The sequence below is a fragment of the Bubalus bubalis genome, chromosome 2, assembly GCF_019923935.1.
Source record: "Bubalus bubalis isolate 160015118507 breed Murrah chromosome 2, NDDB_SH_1, whole genome shotgun sequence".
NCBI lineage: Eukaryota > Metazoa > Chordata > Mammalia > Artiodactyla > Bovidae > Bubalus > Bubalus bubalis.
In genome coordinates, this window is record NC_059158.1 from 106,462,829 (window position 1) to 106,475,213 (window position 12,385).

The window sequence follows — 12,385 nt, forward strand, 5'->3', positions numbered from 1 at the left end:
GATATTTCATTGTTTAGGCTCAGATATTACCATATAAATCTAAAATAAATATTTTGAAAATTAATTGCTTCATTTGTAAATATTTTAATAGATATTATAATCCAAATAACTATTATCTGTGTGTAAAGAGATCAATTTGGAATTATTTTATTTGTTTTCCCAGTTATTGAAATGTTATTTAAATGTGGTCTAAGTAACTTAAGTAAGTAACTTAAGGTAAGAGGTATGTGATTTCTTTTTTTTTTTGGCAGATATTTTCTACAACTAGATCTTTTCTGAAATATATATTTTATTCCATTGTCCTATTTTTCAATCTTTGTAATTTTTCCATATTGCTTAAATTATTGTATCATTCAAATACCTAGACAGACAAGCCACTACTTATTAAGTATTTTTTGAAAAGATTCTTGTTATTATCAATATTTATTCTCCAAACTGATCATTGGTGTCATTTTTCAAAGTTGTTTTTCACCAACCCCTCAACCCCCAAATGCTTTTGGGGTTTGACTTGGTCTACAATAACTACTAGTGCATTTTTAAACCTAATTTCCTACTTTATGTAAATGATTTCAAAATAAGTGTATTTTCAAAAATTTTCAATTATCAATTGTAATTGTAGTGTCTATATATTTCAAAAGATAAATGTTTTCTATTCTGAATCAGTGAATATGTGAGAATGTCTCTCAACTGGTAACTCCCCAAGCTTGAAATCTTTACCAGCCAATAAATACAGCTTTTAAACTAAGCTGGGAACATTTATATATATATATATATATATTTCTTTGGGACTTTTCAGTATGTGTCATAGTGTATATTTTTACAGCATTCTTGAGGTTTCTGAATCAATCTTATTCACGTTACCTAGCAACAGACTCAGTTCTCCTCTAAAAGAACACTTTGAGGATAGGTGGGAGGGGATTTGCTTTTGGATGGCAAGCAAATCTGGGGTGGTATTTTGCTGCAAGTTTTTTTCAATGTGTAGATATTCACTTATTTAAAAAGAAAGTCTCAGACTGAGACCTGTGCTATACTTGATCATTTGTTTTGAAGAAAGATTTGAGATTTTTGTTTCTTTTTAATTTCAAAGTGAAGCTTTTCAATGTGAAGGCATGATTCACCACAAAAATATTATCAAGACATTAGTTATATTTCCATTTAAAATAAGTGATCAGTAAATTAGTCTTTGTATTTGGAAGTTTGTTAGAAATGCATCATATTTTTACAGTAGTTTCAAAACTTCTCCTTCTATACAGCACCATTGATAAAACATCTACGTTAAAGATGAAAAGTTTCTCTACTGTGAGGGTCACTCAGAGAGGTTCACAGCGTTACATAGAGAAGAGGGAGGAGGGAGTTAGAGGTGACCCAAATGAGATGAGGTGGAATCAATAGTGGAGAGAGTGGGCTAGCCAGTAGTCACTTCCTTATGTGCACTCCACAACTAGACCGCTCAGAGATGTTCACGGAGTTATACAGAGAAGAGAAGAGGGAGGCAGGAGACAGAGGTGGCCAGAAGGATAAAAGGGGGAAATGAAAAGGAGGGAGACAGATCCAGCCAGTAATCAGTTCCCTAAGTGTTCTCCACCGTCTGGAACACCCAGAAATTCACAGAGTTGGGTAGAGAGGTGTTAGGGAGGAGATACAGGCAACCTGGTGGAGAAAACGGAGAGTCCAAAGGGAGAGAGAGCAGTCAAGCCAGTAATCTCACTCCCTAGTGAAAAATGGGTCCTGAAGATTGGGTTCTTAAAGGTACAAAATTGGTAACAAATACATAAAAGCAAAAATTAAAAATCTAGAGTAGAGTTTGGAATTTCAAAAATGCGATGTTAAAGAAAAGAAGAAGGAAAGACTCCACCAGAAAATTACTAGAACTAATCAATGACCATAGTAAAGTTGCAGGATATAAAATCAACACACAGAAATCCCTTGCATTCCTATACACTAATAATGAGAAAACAGAAAGAGAAATTAAGGAAACAATTCCATTCACCATTGCAACGGAAAGAATAAAATACTTAGGAATATATCTACCTAAAGAAACTAAAGACCTATATATAGAAAACTATAAAACACTGGTGAAAGAAATCAAAGAGGACCCTAACAGATGGAGAAATATACCATGTTCATGGATTGGAAGAATCAATATAGTGAAAATGAGTATACTACCCAAAGCAATCTATAGATTCAATGCAATCCCTATCAAGCTACCAACAGTATTCTTCACAGAGCTAGAACAAATAATTTCACAATTTGTATGGAAAAACAAAAAACCTCGAATAGCCAAAGCGATCTTGAGAAAGAAGAATGGAACTGGAGGAATCAACCTACCTGACTTCAGGCTCTACTACAAAGCCACAGTTATCAAGACAGTATGGTACTGGCACAAAGACAGAAATATAGATCAATGGAACAAAATAGAAAGCCCAGAGATAAATCCACGCACATATGGACACCTTATCTTTGACAAAGGAGGCAAGAATATACAATGGATTAAAGACAATCTCTTTAACAAGTGGTGCTGGGAAATCTGGTCAACCACTTGTAAAAGAATGAAACTAGAACACTTTCTAACACCATACACAAAAATAAACTCAAAATGGATTCAAGATCTAAATGTAAGACCAGAAACTATAAAACTCCTAGAGGAGAACATAGGCAAAACACTCTCCGACATACATCAGAGCAGGATCCTCTATGACCCACCTCCCAGAATATTGGAAATAAAAGCAAAAATAAACAAATGGGACCTAATTAACCTTAAAAGCTTCTGCACATCAAAGGAAACTATTAGCAAGGTGAAAAGACAGCCTTCAGAATGGGAGAAGATAATAGCAAATGAAGCAACTGACAAACAACTAATCTCGAGAATATACAAGCAACTCCTACAGCTCAACTCCAGAAAAATAAATGACCCAATCAAAAAATGGGCCAAAGAACTAAATAGACATTTCTCCAAAGAAGACATACAGATGGCTAACAAACACATGAAAAGATGCTCAACATCAGTCATTATCAGAGAAATGCAAATCAAAACCACTATCAGGTACCATTTCACACCAGTCAGAATGGCCGCGATCCAAAAGTCTACAAGTAATAAATGCTGGAGAGGGTGTGGAGAAAAGGGAACCCTCTTACACTGTTGGTGAGAATGCAAACTAGTACAGCCACTATGGAGAACATTGTGGAGATTCCTTTAAAAACCGGAAATAGAACTGCCTTATAATCCAGCAATCCCAGTGCTCGGCATACACATTGTGGAAACCAGAAGGGAAAGAGACACGTGTACCCCAGTGTTTATTGCAGCACTGTTTATAATAGCCAGAACATGGAAGCAACCTAGATGTCCATCAGCAGATGAATGGATAAGAAAGCAGTGGTACATATACACAATGGAGTATTACTCTGCCATTAAAAAGAATACATTTGAATCAGTTCTAATGAGGTGGATGAAACTGGAGCCTATTATACACAGTGCAGTAAGCCAGAGAGAAAAACACCAGTACAGTATACTAACGCATATATATGGAATTTAGAAAGATGGTAACAATAACCCTGTGTACGAGACAGCAAAAGAGACACTGATGTATAGATCAGTCTTATGGACTCTGTGGGAGAGGGAGAGGGTGGTAAGATTTGGGAGAATGGCATCGAAACATGTAAAATATCATGTATGAAATGAATTGCCAGTCCAGGTTCGATGCATGATACTGGATGCTTGGGACTGGTGCAGTGGGACGACCCAGAGGGATGGTATGGGGAGGGAGGAAGGAGGAGGGTTCAGGATGGGGAACACATGTATACCTGTGGCAGATCCATTTTGATATTTCGCAAAACTAATACAATTATGTAAAGTTTAAAAATAAAATAAAATTAAAAAAAAATAAATGCATCATATCACAACCAGAGATGTTAAACATGAGTGCTTTTACTAAGATACATACAAATGTGGGTATAGTTAATAAAATATCAATAAATTCAAACAACTGAGACAATCTTACTATAGTTAAGATGACAAATTTCAGAATCAAACCACCTGGCATTCAGTTGTAATTCTGCTATTTACATGCATGTAACTTTGACCACTTACCTAAATCTGTAATTCTTAATTCTCTTCTCTTTAAAATTGGATGACAACAGCATCTACTGAGTTCAGTTATTAGAGTAATAAATGACAGAGTTTATGTAAAGCACTTTGAACAAAGCCTTATACAGAAAAAAAGCTCAAAAATAGTTGTGAACAAAGTGAAATAAAGTATTTTTAATAAAATTAAAAATTAACACAGAAGGCATAAATTTGAGTGTTAAGTATTCTATATTAAAATTCAATTAAGGTCAAAATAGTTTTCATGGAAAATGTCCACAGAATGTTGCATCATTCACCAAAACTAATGTTTTCTACAATAGCAAAAACAACAGAAAACATACCATAACTTACAGAAAAAATATCCATTTGCAGCTTAAATTTCCAGAAGCATTTTTTTAAATTTATTTTATTTTTAAACTTCACAATATTGTATTAGTTTTGCCAAATATCTAAATGGATCCGCCACAGGTATACCTGTGTTCCCCATCCTGAACCCTCCTCCCTCCTCCCTCCCCATACCCTCCCTCTGGGTCATCCCAGTGCACCAGCCCCAAGCATCCAGTGTCATGCATCGAACCTGGACTGGCGACTCATTTCATACATGATATTATACATGTTTCAATGCCATTCTCCCAAAGCTCCCCACCTTCTCCTTCTCCCACAGAGTCCATAAGACTGATCTATACATCAGTGTCTCTTTTGCTGTCTCGTACACAGGGTAATTGTTACCATCTTTCTAAATTTCATATATATGTGTTAGTATACTGTATTGGTGTTTTTCTTTCTGGCTTACTTCACAAGCATTTTAAAAAATGTAGTACTTGTTCACCTGATTAAAGAAAAATGTGTGTGCTTTTTTTTTTTCTTTATGCTTTAACTTAATTTCTTAGAGTGGTTATTCTTATGTGGTGAGTTGAAGGAGTTTTGAAAGTTAAGGGTAGAAGCACAAATATTTAAGACCAATAAAAAATTTGCAGGTAATTGCAGACTTTATTAAAGCCTTAATTAAAGAGCACTAGGAAAGTGAATTAGCACATCTTAGATTTTAATCAAACTGCTATTTCAACCAATGTATTAATTGACTGCAGGATTAGGCTGTAATTGTGCACTGTTAAGATGTATGTTCATGATTTGAAAACCCCATGGTTATATCTTACTATTCTTATCTCAGGAACAACCAAATTGAAATGTGTGTTTAAAATTAGTCTTCAAGGTTTACAGGGATAATTATAGATCTTACAATGAGCATTGATCATGTTATGCCTACAATAGCTAAGCCTAAAAAATGATGTAATTCGAAATTCAGCAGGCAGTTGGTGAGTAGCTCGATGCTTATGGAAATTTTGGTTCATCTAAAGACAGAAACCATATTCTTGATGTGAAATATAGTTCAGGCAAGAGTTGTAGCAGATGACTTGTAGAAGATGGTGCTTATGGTTAACAATATGGTATTATACACTTCAAAATGTGTTAGGAGAGAAGATTTCATATTAATTTTTCTTACCAGAAAATAAATAATGAAGGGACACAAGGAAACCTCTGAAAATGATGGATTGTGGCTTTGGTATTGTATTAGGTATATTTGTATGTCCAAACTCAAAAATTGAATGTAGTTTTGTGCATTAAAAATACTACAATAGAACTTAAAAATTGAAAGAAATTAATTACTTCATTCTTGGCAGGAATACCAAAAAGAGAAAATTATTAGTTAGATACAAATAAAATTTGTCTTCAATATCTTTAAAGATAACTGTAGAAAAACCCCAAAGAATTTCCAAAATACATAGAAGAAACCTAAAATTCCAATCTAAACATTAAATTTAGGGCCTTCTTTTATTCTTTATGGACTGCTAAAAGAAATACTATAGATTGGGTGATTTAGAAATAATAAACACTTATTCCTCACAATTCTTTTGGCTGAGAAGTCCAAGATCATCATTGGCAGAGACAGTATCTACTGAAAGTTCCTTCCTATCCATGCTTCATTCCTTTGGCCATAACCTCAACTGGTAGAAGGGATGAAGAATTTTGCTGACAACTCTGCCCTTAAGACCTAATCACTTTCCAAAAGCATCACCTTCAAACACCATCACAATGCATATTAGGTTTCAGGATATGAATTTGTAGTGGGTCCCAAACATTCAACCTACAGATGGCCTATTTTACCCTGAAGTTGTAAATCAGTAGATTATTCTGTATTTTTGGACACACACCATCAAAGAAAGAAACAAGTCACATAGTCTTCTAAATAGAAATATAATAAGGCTTCAGAGTGAAGTGGATTTTCCTCTTCTCTATAGAAGACAGGCACACTGAATTTCCTTCTGAATTCTCATTCTCCCAGATGATTTTAGATATTAGCTTATATTCTTTATAAGGTATTTTTAAATATTTATTTTAATTAGTTAGTTAATTTACTTGGCTGTACCAGGTCTACTTTGTGGCATGCAAAGAAGTTGTGGCTTACAGACTCTTACTGAGGTATGTGGATTCTAGTTCCCCAACCAGGAATTGAACCCAGACCCCCTAAATTAGGAGCACAGAGTCTTAGCCACTAGACAACCAGAGAAGTCCTGACACTAGTTTATACTCTTATCTCACTAGATAATAAAAAAAAATACTCCTTTACATTAAATATAATTTTTTGAATTCATGACATGTTTTAAAGTTTTTTGAAAACACAGCAAATGACAATTATGCATTTTCTAGTTTCTCCTTTCTCTCAATTTTAGCAACAAGAATAGCATCAACCCAGGAGTTTTCAGGCTGTTAGTGAGATTAACCAGTCGGAGCTTGTTCTAAGTAAAAACAGGTTAGCCTTGCTTTTTTTTTTTTTCCATTTGGGGGTGAATAAAGATGGAGGCTTTGAAATTGAAGAATGTATTAATCCTGGCTTTTTATTTTTGATATTTCTGAAAGTTTGATATCTGCAGCCTTTCTGATCCTAGACAGACTGCTCCTCCCAGGGCTAGCCAGTTCTTAAAGACAATAAAAATGTTCCTACAAATGTGCCTTTCATATACAAACCAGCCAACCCAGAGCCCATGCTCCATCCACCTCTTGTATCAGCCTCTCACAGCACTCTTATAGTCCAAGCCTCTTGGACTATTATTCCTCTGCCTTTAATCATGTGGGACCAGGCATGACACAATCAGAAAGCTGCTGCAACCTGGAACCCACTGAAATGATCCAAAATAGCCAATCCTAAACCTGCTTACTCTGCTTTTGTCCATTCCTTTTCAGAGAAACCACCAGGGAATGCTTTGTCCCTGCCTTCTTCCTGTCCCCTGTTCCCTCTGCCTCCTTACTGAACTTGTTGCTTCCCCAGATGGCCCCTGCGTCATATAGCATACCTCCACCTCTTGGACACTGTGAGCAAAAAAAAACTGTCTCCTCATCTGTTGGCCCCACCATAACTGAGTAATAGTAAAATCTAAAAGCAAAAACAGTGAATACAGAACAGCTTTATTATCAAGAAAACAGATATAGCTTCCCACTTCTAGGCATGATCTGATTTTCTAGCCATGTCTAATAGTAAAGCAAATAATGTTGCTTTAAGTAGATGTTTTTATGGTTTCTTTCTTTGTATAAACCAATCAAGCAGCCAGAACCCTTGCTGCCAATAGATTTTTGTTCATGTTTGTAACAACAGCTCATGCTGCACTTGGCTAGAAGCAACATTGATAAAAATACTACCTGAACATTCCACGATAAGCACCTTTTTCAAGGTATTAACTTAAGAATTAAAGGTTCTTTCATTTTCATCCCTAAGGAAAAATAACTGATAAGCATAGGACCAGTGAGCAATGTTTTCTATGTAAGGATGCTTAATTCAGCATTTTTGCTGTAATAATTTTGTTGTTGTGCTCTGTCACATGACTCTGACTCTTTACAATCCCATTTACTGCAGACCACCAGGCTCCTCTGTCGATGAGATTTTCCAGGCCAGAATACTGGAATGGGTTGCTATGTCCTACTCCAAGGGATCTTCCCAAGCCAGGGGTTGAACCCACATCTCCTGCATATCCCCCATTGGCAGGCAGATATTTTACCACTATGCCACCTGGAAAGCCTGTAAAAATTAATATACATGAAAACAACTCATAGAATTCCTATTTGTCATAATTATCTGATGTTAAAGTGTAGCTTATGTTTCAATTTCACTTTATTATTCTAAAAATCACTCTCTTTTTCAAGTCCACAACCTTTCCATTTTTAAAGTGGTACTGAATCCAACCATACTCGAGCAGATTTATAAAAGAATATAGAAACAGAAAACTAGTTTCTCACTTCTCAATGTGCCTGCACACAGGCCAACATGACAAAATAGATAATAAATCTTAGTAGACACCATGGATTAGGTTATTTTATTTGTTATGGTTTCAATAAGTTTAAGTTCAAGACCTGAATGATACTGGACATTTGCTGGCATTAATGGATATAAAAGCTTCCTATGGATCATTTTAAGTACTTTTATAGACACCACTTCTCTTCATTATTAACTAATCTGTGTATGGCCATCAGTTTCTACATAATTAGTTAAATAAAGAAAGCCTCAAGTGGTTGAGCAGATCAATATTATTGACTTATCCAAAAAAAGATTGATATGTCTATAAGTTCAGAAATGTTTAAAATATAATATATTATGAAAAATTGCTCCTCATCAGTACTTTGGATAAATAGGACAATAATCATCAACCATCCACCTATTGATGGTGGTCTGTAAAGTGTTCCTTCACTTTAGCCAAATTCATCAGAATAATTAACTGATTTTTAAACAGTCTAAATTCAACTTCCTCAGTTTCTCTTGTTCTGATTCTCCCCTTTCTAAAAAAAGATCAGGCTGGTTTCATGGTCCTCTGAACTGCTGCAATTGCTTTCAAGCTAAGTCATTTTATCTGTATTCTCATCCTATAATAAATTTGTTCTTCAGAGTTCTGCCAGAGAAGTAGGGCTAATATGTAGTGAGGAGCAGGTTTTTCCCATGCTTAATGTTCTTCAGTTATTGCTATTACTTATAGTGTATTGTAACAACTTCTTAATATGGCATAAATGGCCCCTTAAAATCTACTGCTTTCCCATATTTTATACAGTATGATTCAATGACAATTGACTATTACAAACTCATGTGTATCTCTTCCACACATAATTTTCTTCTCTTCAGATGCCTTTTTACTAACTTATTATTGACTCACAAACACTCCCATGGAATTTTTCATGACTTTTCTAGAAAATTTGGTAATTTTAAAAGGTAGATTTTAGAAAATCACAAGAAGTTTGATGCATCCACCGATTATGTCCCTACCTTTGAATCTGGGTTGTGACTTGTACACTGAATGGAAGACAGTGGAAGTTATAGCCTGTGACTCCTAAGGCTAGGTGCTAAAAAGCCATGCAGCTTCTTCCTGCATCTCTTGAACTCTTGTTCTCCAGGCACTCTCAGATCCCATCCACCTTGTAATGAGAAGCTCATTATTTCTATATGGAAATGAACAGAAATGACATATATAAATGCCAAGAGTAGGTGTTCCAGTCAAAAGTTTCAACTAAGCCCTGGCTTTGAGTTATGCCAGGTATCAGTCGGGAGCAAAGACACCTCCCAAATGATTCCAGCCTCAAAGTTTCCAGTTACCCTCAGGTATCAGGACTTCTTTGAACAGAGACAAATCTCCCTGCCTGTGCCCTGTCTGAATTCCTGACTGATGAAAAGCAAAATACTAAGGTTGTTGTTTAGAACACTAATTTGGGGGTGGTATTTAATAAGTAGCAGCAGATAACTAGAAGAAAAAGCTTATTAAATCATGAAGGAAAATTAAGCAATGGGGGAAAAAACAAAACAGTTGTAAGAAATCAATCAGTAATAGACCAGACAAGGAAAACAACGTGGTTACTGAGTCTACAAGAATGGTAGAAAAAACAGGGAAGAAAAGAGTTGGCAGGAGTTGGCAGGTAGGTTTCTTGGGATCTATAGATGACTGTCAGAAGATATTCAGGACAAATGTTGAGTGTAAGAGTAGAAAAATTATGCAACAGCAGTACTTATTGAGTGCCTGTGTCTCTGGGTGCTTACTTAGTTGCTTCAGTTGTGTCCATCTCTTTGCAAACCTATGGACTGTAGCATGTAAGGCTTCTTTGTCCATGAGACTCTCCAGGTAAGAATACTAGAGTAGGTTGCTGTGCCCTCCTCCAGAGTATCTCCCTGACTCGGGGATCAAACCGACAACTCCTGCATCTTCTGCATTGCAGGCGGATTCTTTACCCACTGAGGCACCTGGGAAGCCCTATTGAGTGCCTAATGTGTTCCAAAGACACGTTACTCCCCCATACACACACACATTCACATATATATCAGCTTTTGCCACCCACCTTAATATTGTTTATTGTCATGTTCTAATACTTCCTTTACAGTTCTTTGCACACTTGGAAAATCTTTTTAAAAGAAAACTTTTCTAATATCTTATTATTGCTATTTGAGATATTGTTGCATTTGATTTATCTTAAATTACAGTTAATGATGCCTGATTCATCATCCACTTATTTCTCCTTCCTCATAGACAAAATTAAATGTGACTGCTGATGGTTTACAAAGAATATTTGAGAAATGTCACAAAATCTTGCAGTCAACCATCTGTTCGAGGAACTGTTTCTTTTCAAAGAAAATATAAAACTTATCAACAATTGAGACTCTTGATTTCTTACCAGTGGAGACTGAGAAGTGTCCAGCAAGATACAGCCACTTGCTCTTCTAATGAATTCATGGCATCAGTGAATAAGGCATGGCTATGTGTGCATGCTTAGTCGTGTCCAACTCTGTGACCACATGGACAGTGGCCCGCCAGGCTCCTCTGTCCATGGAATTTCCAAGGCAAGAATTCTGTAGTGGGTTGCCACATCCACCTTCCAGGGTATCTTCTCCAAACAGAAATCTAACCCACACCTCCTGTGTCTCCTGCCTTAGCAGGCAGATTCTTTACCACTGAGCCACCTGGGAAGACCTAAAGCATGGCGGCTAGGAACGCTTTAAAATATCTTCTAAAGAGTCAACTCATTTTCCACTTTCACTTATACATGTTTTAATACAGCTATGATTGTGGACTTGCTTGTCTACCTGATAATACAAATGAACAATTAGATCTTCCAAGTCTTTGTTGCCATGTGGTCTTGTAATGGACAGTAATTTCATAATTGTCAGTTACCACAGGTAAACATTTTGCAGGTATTTGGATGAAAAAGTGGATATATTGAGCATCCTATTCAATCCAACAGCTATGTTAGGAAACAATGCAGGCTTTTGAAAACATAAAATGAAAAAATATAGAGACTGCATAAATAATAAGGCAGATACTTTATGCCCCTTCCCTTTTGCCTTCTTTTCTCGATCTACTAGCATCTTTTCTAATGTGTAAAATTCAAATTCCTTCCATTGGTGGACACTGTGTCTATCTTTGTCTCTTTTCCTTCTATTCTCTTTGAGTAATATCCTCATATTTTTCTCATTTCTGGCAACCTCACTATAAGTAGGGGCCACTACTTTCTTTTACTTGACATTTTAATTATAAAAATAATTTGAGGATATATTCTTAGACTTCCCTCCTTAAACTGTTCTTTTGAAAATGTCTACCCTTTCCCACAATTTACTTCATTTTTATCGTTATACTAATTCTGAAACAGTTAATATAGTGGTCCCAAACTTATATCCAGCAGTCTGTATACTGGTGTGGCTTAGAGTCATGTTTTGTTTAAGCCCCACAGTTACTTAGGGCTTCCCAGGTGGCTCAGTGGTAAAGACTCTGCCTGCCAATGCAGGAGACATGGGTTCAATTCCTAGGGTGGGACGATCCCCTGGAGAAAGAAATGGCAACCCACTCTGGTATTCTTGCCTGGAATATCCGATGAACAGAGGCGCTTGATGAGATACAGTCCATGGGATCACAAACAGTTGGACACAACTGAGCAACTGAGCACACATGCACAGTTATAAATTACATTGAGTAATCTCCTTATTGGTAATTTTAAAAAGGGAAGTCATCTATGAATTTCTTCATTAAATTAGAAAAGCAGGGTCTACATTTGCAAGGGCACCAACCTACTGAAGTTGAGTGGCAACTAACTCCTTCAGAAAGACACATATTTTTTCATGGTGCTATGTTCCCCATGGCTTTATTGTTTTGAACATAGCCTATTACTTCAGTAGTCCCTGTATGCCTTTGAGTTTGCAAACCCTCTTCTAGTCCATATCTTGAGAGCAAAAGATTTAAACCTTAATTTTCAGCTGCCAGTTGAACAACTTCATTCCAGAGT